Genomic DNA, 8998 nt, shown 5'->3' with positions numbered 1-8998 from the left:
TCCAGACTTGCCTGCCCATGCTGAGCAGCAGCAGCAGTGGTAGCGGCTGGGTAGCTGCTGCTCCGCACAAGGGGGAAAGGTGGCCCCTCCCCTTTGCCACTGCTGGGCCCTTCTTGCTGCAGCCAGCTGGAGCCCATGCCTGGGCTGCCCTGCAGCTCCTTTGCACTGCCACTGCTGCCCTGCTGGGTGGCCCAGAGACAGCACTAATAATGGTGGAGAGGAGCTGCTGGGCAGCCCAGGCACGGGCTCCAGGAGTCTGCAGAAAGAAGGGCCCAGCAGCGGTGAAGGGCAGGGGTCGCTTTTCTCCTGTGCTGAGTAGCAGCAGCTGCCTGGCCACTGGTGCTGCTCAGCATGGGCGGGTGGTCTGGAACAGGCCCGGGGTGGCCATTTGTTTCTCTTTAATTCTCTCCTATCCTGAAGGCAGTGTGATTTATTTTAGGGTAATTATGTTTAGATTAACTAGGATATTCAGACTATTATTTCCACTTGATTTTAATGAAGCCATGCTTTTATCCAATTTTACATCTGAGGAGTGTCAAGAGGTCAAGTAGTGTCACAGCCCATTTTTTAACTATCCTTTTTCTGAGCTCCATATTGCAAGGACTAGACTATATTGTCTGCTATCTCAATACATGTCTTAAGAATTAAGTGCAAGTGTTTTAATATGTGTTGTCCTAGTTAGTAATTTCAACTGCAATATAAGATATTACAAAATAGATTTGTTTAAATTTACGGTTGTTTAAATGACTAAACATTTTTTCTTTTCACAGTCTGTGTTTTGTATACTCAAGGTATAGGAAGCAAAGAATGGAGAGAGGTAAGATTTGTTGTTTTTTTTTTTTTTTTTCCCCTTAATTATTTTAATTAATGCTGGTTGGCTTGCCGGTCTCGTATAGCTCCCAAGGGTTTAACTTACAGACCCCGGGCTCCCACTCTGAGTGCTGCCTTCCCCATCTCTGTGCTCACTACCACTTCTTTCCTTCTGCTTCCTATACCTGACAATGGGGGCAGAGTGATACAGCCGACATTGATGAAGGGACGTGTGGGAGACCTGGTGACTTTGCATAGCTTGGGAGTGCCAGCACACGGAAGTGATGCTTGGGGGCATATGTAGTGCAGTGGAGGTGGGGGGGTGCTGGCATTATGTATGGGGGGCATTGGGGTGCCCACGGAGTGGTGTGGCGGTGGGAGGGAATCGTATGGCATGGTGTGGCATGCAGCCCCTACCTACTCAGAAGTTGGGTACAGTTCTGGAGCATCTCATTAATTTTGCTGGACTATACTAAATATGTTAGAGGTCTCTAAACAGTTTCTAGAGGACAGATGTATTGTTATGCCCTTCTGGGCACTCTTATTAAATAAAATGTGTTCTCTTACCTTCCTGGACACAACAGAGAGATGTTATTGGAAAACTGTAAGGAAGCAAAAATACTTGTGTTATGCCTGTTCACCAGTTAAAGGATTTGATTTTTCAGGACCAACAATCTACAGTCCTGAACCCAAACTGGTGATGATAGATGGCAGGGGTGGTATGGCAGAGGCTGGATCACACTAGACATGCCCTGTTTCTATTCTCCCCCTCTAAAGTACTTACTGCTTGCTACTATTGGTGACAAAGTACTGGGCTAGGTAGACCATTGGTTTATATTTTGGAAATGTTTTGGGTAAAAATTAGTAAATGATAACTTTACACATTATATTTTGAAATATACCACTATTACCAATAATACTATACTCCTTCTGAGACTAAGATCTGTAGGTTCCTGGCTAAAGGGTGTTCCTCCTACACTTAGAGTTAGACTAATTGATTGCCCCATGTGGGATCAGGAAGGAATTTTACCCTGTTGTCAGATTGGTATGGACTGTAAGAGTTTTTGCCTTCCTCTCTAGTGGGGGGCATGGCCCTCCTTCTTGGGTCCCTTAAGTGCATTTTAACAACCCTTACAGCAGCAGGCTGACTTGTCGTCCCCCTGCTTTACCTGGGCAGGTTAAGGTGCTAGGCCTTGTTGTGCGAAAGGGTTGACTGTATAGTGTTATTAATAGTTTAGACAAGGATTTGTGTGGGATAGGGATGGTCCTCCCTCAGGCAGAGGCTTGGATTAAATGATCTCTGGAGGTCCCATCCAGGCCTACTTTTCTATTATTCTTTGATTCTTCGGTTCATGCTATAGTGATCCATTGGAAGCTCTTAAGATGCTTTTGATCTAGCAGAGGAATTGTACAAGTCTCTGTCAATTAGCCTAAGATCTCCATAATGCTTTTGAGCATTAGTTTCTTTCAGAATTGGTGAAGCTCTGCTGTTATTGTGAAAGGCCATTATATCGTCTTATTAAAACCCTGAGTCGCTAAAGAATTACTTGTTCCATTTACAGTCATCCTCTTCCCTTAGTTAGCTAAACAGAAATGTTTAGATCAAGCTCCATTGATAATAGGCACCACAATTATTGTCAAAAGCTTTGAATGAGGAATCCCTTGTCTCAGCTTGGTTTGTTTTTTTTATGCTAAATTCAGGATTGTTGTCCTGAGCAGGGGTAGAGAAGATGAGCTAGAGGCTTTTAAGAGCAGTTCTGCCTTTGCACTGAAGTAGGGCTTCTCTGAGGCTATCTTTCTTGCCCTATCCCTTAACTATAGCACCACCTCTACCAATGACTACTTCTCCCTTGTTAGTCCAAATTCTGACTATTCCTAAACATCAGGCTTCACCCTTTGCATCTCTCTGATTCCAGCTCCTCCCCATCCTTAATTACAACCTCCATCCAAAAACTGTTTTCCCCACTGCCAGTTCACTTTACCACCCATTGCCAGTTCTCCACCCCCTCTGCTCATTCGCTGCTGTTTCTAAGGGAGGTTGATGCTGGTGCAGAGTACTTTCTGTTCTGATTGTGCAGAAGTTCTCTGCCTCTCTACCACTTTACTTGTAGCCTCACAGTTATTCTGTTTTCTGACTCTGTTGTCAAGAGAATCGGGGCATAAAGGAAGAAGAGCACGGTGCTATCCTGGAGAGTCAGGAAAACTAGCTTCATCAGTTTCCCTTTTGCCTAGGTAGCTTTGCTCAGGAGGTTAAGGCATGCTCTGAAGGGGTGACTCCTGGCTCAGGAGGAATTCATCAGGCATCTATGAAATATCATCTAGGGAGAGTAACCCTAATTAGCTATCATCTAAAATAAACCAAATCAAAACAGACACCTGTTCCTGAGGAAACTTGAGGAGTAGTTAGCCAGAAGCCATCTTCAAAATTTTTTTGTCCCAAGTCTAGAATCTAGTAAAGTAACTTCAAAGAAGTATTTATACAGCAAGAAGTTTTGTTGGCAGAAAGCTATGTAATCTAACAGACAAAGGCATAATACAGTCCAATGGCTGGAAATTGAAGCTAGACAAATTTGTGCTAAAAAATTTTCAGTTGTATTAATAAGGAGAATAAGTAATCATTGGAAAAAATTTAGAACAATTTAACAATAGAAGGTGGAAGAGTTTCCATCACTTGAAGTTTGTTTTAATTAATATTGGATATCTTTCTAAAAGATAAGCTACAGTAGAACCAGAAGGCATGATGGTCAGTCACAAGACATTATCATCTCACCTGAAGTGTATGTTAATGTTCTGAAATATTATTTGTCTGAATATTTCCTTTACAGTCGCACTTGAGGGATAACAGTGGGAAAACTTCATTTTTCCCTCACTTGTGGAGTCTCATGAGGTTTATTAAAAACAAAACTTATTCGGGAGACAAAGAAATGTTTATAGTCAGTGGGGAACAACCTTTATTGGCAGACATGCCACAAATAAACCCTACACCCTCCCTGAGTACCACTCTGATCTCTTTCCCTTACCCAGTCTGCTACTTTGCTTTCTGCCCTGTGCTCCCTGCCTGATTTGATGTTCTGCTTTCTACTGTTTGCCGCTCTGCTGCCAGTCCCCTCCCCGATCTACTGTGTTCCAGACACAGAGGCTGCCCGGGCACTTGTTGGCCACCCCTGGGCTAAGTCATTCACATGCATCATATTATCATGATATCCTATATGAGATTAAGGATTAAATTATTTAAAATGGATGCGTTGCTATGCCAGTACAAGAAAGCTGAGGCATGTTTCTGTCTAGCAGAATGTAGTTGTACTTCAGCCTTGTCTGTCATGCTAGAGTAGGCTATGATATGTATATTGTAAAATTCAGCATCCAGAGGTTGATGCCTTTGAGAGCAAAATTTAGGGTTATGTGGTATGTGCTGTAGCTGGGACTTACCAAAATTGCAATTTCATGGATTTGATGGAAAATGCAAAATCCAGCATTTTCCATGAAAGCAGGCAGTGTCTGTGACATCCATGTAAAAGGGAAAAAACCCCAGCTTACTAAAAAGAAAATGCTGGCTACCCAGAGGGGGAGTCCTCATGGTGCTGTGGTCTAGCTGCACAGTCTGCCAGGGGGAGGTGGGCTGCCAGCACACAGGAAAACCCAAGATGACTGCCACCCCTATCCCTTGCCACTGATTGGTTTAGAGGGTTGCCTGTCATCAGGCCCTGCCCCTCCCCACCAATCATCAGCAAGGGGCAAGGCTACATGACATATAGCCTTCAAAGCCAATCAGTGGCAAGGGTGGGGCCACTGGAGCCCCTCAGCCAATCAGTGGCATGGAGTGGGGGTGGGAGGGCACTGCAGTCAGCCCACAAAAATGCCCAACATTCTCCCTGCAAAATTGGCCGGCTGCTGCCTCAAGTTGGGTAGACCCTTGGGTATAGTCTATGAAAGTTGTATCACTGTTGAGATGTTTATAGGTGGGAGTACAGATGTTTCACAATATTAGATGATTAATTTGTGATATAGTTGTGTTTGGTTCTGTATCTGTCTAGTGGTATAGCCATCTTAACTGTTTTACAGTAAAGTTTTAGCTGTATCCTACTTTTTGTAACAGAGACTTTTTATGTTTCACTTGTATTCTGGGGCTGAAGGGTAAAGGGAATTGTAGAAGATCAGGGTTGGAAGGGACCTCAGGAGGTCATCTAGACCAACCCCCTGCTCAAAGCAGGACCAGCTCCAAATGTATCATCCCAGCCAAGGCTTTGTCTTGCCGAGCCTAAAAACTTCTAAGGATGGAGATTTTACAGCTTCTCTGTATAGCCTGTTCCCATGATTTACATCCTCATGAAAGAGTTCCTAAGTTCCTAACCTAAACTTCTCTTGCTGCAACTTGAGACTATTGCTCCTTGTTCTGTCATCTGCCACCACTGAGAATAGTATAGCTTCATCCCCTTTGTAACCATCCTTCAGACAGTTGAAGGCTGTTATTAAATCCCTCTGTCTTCTCTCCTCTACTTCCACTTTCCTCAGTCTCTCCTCATCTGTCATGTTCCCCAGGCCACTAACCATTTTTATTGCCCTCTGCTGGACTCTCTCCAGTTTGTCCACATCCTTTCTGTAATGGTGGGGGGCTCAAATCTGGACACAGTACTCAAGATGTGGTCTCGCCAGTACCAAAGAGAGAGAATAATCACTTCCCTCGATCTGCTGACAACACTATACAATACTAGTGCAGCCCAGTATGCTGTTAGCCTTATTTGCAACAAGAGCACACTCTTGGCTCATATGCAGCTTATTGTCCACTGTAACCCGCAGGTCCTTTTCTCCAGAGCTGTTTCTTAGCCAGTCGGTCTTCAGCCTGTACTAGTGCATGGGATTATTCCATCCTAAATACAGGACTCTGCATCTGCAGTTACTGAGCGTCATGACATCTCTTTTGGTCCAATCCTCCAATTTGTCTCTGTCTCTCTGAATCCTAGCCCTACTGTCCAGCATATCTACTTCTCCACCCAGCGTGGTATTATCTGCAAACTTGGTGAGGGTGCACTCTGTCCCATCTTCCTGATAGTTGATGAAAATACAGAATAAAAGTAGCCCCAGGACCAACCCCAGGGATACTCCACTTGATACGAGTTTCCAACTAGACATTGAATCATTGATTACTCCTCTTTGACCCCAACAATCCAGCCACTTTTCTGTCCACTTTGCAGTCCATTCAAGATGCTCCTTATTCAAGCAGTAGTGTGATTCAGATAAATTGCTGGGTCAGATTTGGGCTTATCAAAGGGGCAGTAGAGGGATGTCCAGCACAAAATGACAGCATGAAAACTGCATCTGCTCTTTAGAGGATGGGTCATATGCTTGCCTCTCCAATGCACAGAGACAATACTGGAGGGGAAGCCAGAGTGACCACCTGGTGAAGGGGCTCAAAGTATTGTAGGATTCTGCTGACTGACAGCTAGCCTACACTAGAGTAGAGATGAAGACACACGTCACTTATGCCAATACATCTTGAATAGATTTTCAATCAGTAATAATCGCACCTCAGTTGAACCTCACAAGCTATAACACTGCCAGCAGATTGGACAAAGCTATAATTTAGAGCTCCACCTCCTCTATCTGTGACATGCATACACATGCTTAAGTCAACTGATTCAAATGTCCATGTCCTCTTTGGCATTGAAAGATCAAAAAGATATTGGGTTTTTTTTGTCCATATGGTTTTTAGTAAGGAGTCATTTCATCCCATCCTAATGGGTCTCACAGACCTTTTAAGTTAAATTTATCCTGATGTTGTCTAGCATTATGAGCCCAGTAACTAGGCAAATGTAGTTTTTAAATTGCACCCACTAAATTAGTATTAACCTGAGCTGCAATCGTTGAAGAATGTGTGTATATAGACAGTTCACTTTTTTGCCTGTGATCTCTTCTTAATCATTGGCCAGGTGAGGACCAGAAGAGCCACTATAAGGGCCAGAATGGCCAAGTGTGCAGTGTTAGACAGAGTGGTGGGGACACAATTGAAATATCTGTAGGAGCCTCTTCTGGAGTTCTGCAGAAGGGGATGAAGTGTCTGGAACTATAGAGTGTCTTTGCATGTGCTCTTGGGAGCTGCCGTAATTAAAGTGCCCACAGCATCTCTGTGTACAGTGTCCTTGTGTTTCAAAATGGCAGCAAAGGTGCTTTAACTAAAGCTTGCTTAATGAGCTTTAGAAATTACTTAAATCATTGGAGCTGCATGCAATGCTGTGATCTCCAAACAGGAGGTGCAACAGAACTCTTCTCCCAAACCCCACTGGGACTGCAACCCCAGCCTCCCAAGGTTTGCCCATTTTCCCCCTCTCCCTCACCGAGAAGACATGTACATCTGTATGACTTATGCTTTCATGCACTTTGAAAATATCTGAATGCTTCCAGTGTCATGTCTGTCTGCACCCACATGTTTTCTAGGGGTGCTGCTCCCTAGAGTGTGAAACCATGCAGAAAAGAAACTTGAACTGTAGTTACATATGGTAAGAAGTAACTTCTTTTTGAAGTGGACAAAATCAGATGTCTAGTTTAGTTTGTTCTCTAGGATGAGCTTAGTTTACAAAGATAGTGTGAAAGTTATGAATAGAAGAGTTTCACTAATCCCATCCAGTCCTTTTCAATTAAACTCTCGCAGAGAAGGTCAAATCCTGTAAAATATATAGGGCCATTACAAATGAGATCTGTTATGTTTGTCCAAGGCATTCATGAATAAATTACTCCAGCCACAAGTGTGGGAAGGAATGTTGCCAGACTTGCAGGCACAAAATATATTGTAAACAGAAGGTAAAACTATATGTATGTATTGGCACTAACAGATTCAACAGAAATTAACTTTAGATTCACACATGCATATTCAGCACATTGATGTATCTCTTTAGTTTCCACTACAATTTTCATTACCCTCATTTCAGCAGCTACAGAAATCCAGTGATCCTCAGATGAGTCTATTAATCCTGCTGTGTGATAACAGAAACATACTTTCTTAGCTATTTATAATTTGAACAATAAACAGTTCAGGAACCTGTACTATTCATTCCTTTGGTTTTGCATCAATGTTCCTCTGTCCAGGTATGTGCCCTTTTTTTACTTGTTGTCCACATGGATTTTATTTGTGGTCGTGTACAAGATCAGATTTTTTTTTTGGATAGCCACTGTGAGACTTTAAATAATTTGTTTATTAGTTTAGATAGTATAGCTGCTTTCCAATTAAACGGACTTTAAAATGACCATGGATGGAGACCTGTTAGTATTATGAGCTTCCCATATTAGAAACTTCCCTTTTAACTAACTCCCTTCTGCCCAAAGCAGAGTCTTCAGGTTTCAAAACCTGCCTTTGTTTTGATGCAGTTACTTTGCTGCACAACTACTAGAGGTATGTTGAGGAAGAACTTATCCCTGATAGGTTTCAATTTTGCATTCTTTTTCAGAAAGATCTTGTGAGTTAATAGCTGGTCCTGTGATTCAGTAGTAAGCTCTAGGTCTGTGCGAAGTGGAAAGTAATCACTTTGGATTTGGCAGCTCGTAGGGACAGTGATTCTATTTGTTGATTCAGATCACTGTTCCAATTCGATTTGGCCAAAACCAAAGGGTGGTCTGGGTGAGGGAGATCCCCTGCCCTCCATTAATGCTGACCTTGTGAAGTAACACCTTGAGAAGCTGGATACCTTCAAGTCAGCCAGCCCTGACAATCTACACCCCCGGGTACTCAAGGAGCTGGCGAGCATCATAGCCCAGCCTCTGGCATGGATCTTTGAAAACTCCTGGCACTCTGGTGAAGTGCCTGAAGACTGGAAGAAGGCCAATGTTGTGCTTATCTTCAAGAAAGGGAGGAAAGTGGATCCAGCTAACTATAGGCCCATCAGCCTGACTTCTATCCCGGGGAAGATCTTAGAAAAACTTGCTAAAGAGGCCATCGTTAGTGGACTGGCTGACACCAACATCCTAAGGGATAGCCAGCACGGGTTTGTTGCGGGTAGGTCTTGCTTGACCAATCTCATTTCCTTCTGCAACCAGGTGACCTATCACCTGGACAAGGGAAAAGAGATTGAAGTCATATGTCTTGACTTCAAAAAAAGCCTTCGATCTGGTATCTCATGATCACCTCTTGGCAAAACTGGCCAGTTGTGGCTTTGGGTCCACCACGATCTGCTGGCTGGGAAATTGGCTCCATGGTTAG

At 43.5% G+C, this 8998-nt stretch overlaps 1 protein-coding gene across 2 annotated transcripts in view; it reads left to right on the top strand.

The window, feature by feature from the left end:
• Positions 1 to 773: 773 nt before the first annotated feature.
• The window catches only part of CPNE8 (copine 8), a 181983-nt gene continuing 173758 nt past the window's right edge, over positions 774 to 8998 (top strand). For both annotated transcript variants that reach the window (XM_019509385.1, XM_019509386.1), the window contains exon 1: positions 774 to 817. The gene's annotated coding sequence lies outside the window, so the exon portion shown is untranslated. The remainder of the gene's footprint in view (positions 818 to 8998) is intronic.

The sequence above is a fragment of the Gavialis gangeticus genome, unplaced genomic scaffold (genome assembly GCF_001723915.1).
Source record: "Gavialis gangeticus isolate Ggan-Ray unplaced genomic scaffold, GavGan_comp1, whole genome shotgun sequence".
NCBI lineage: Eukaryota > Metazoa > Chordata > Crocodylia > Gavialidae > Gavialis > Gavialis gangeticus.
This window is presented reverse-complemented; position numbering and strand designations above follow the sequence as displayed.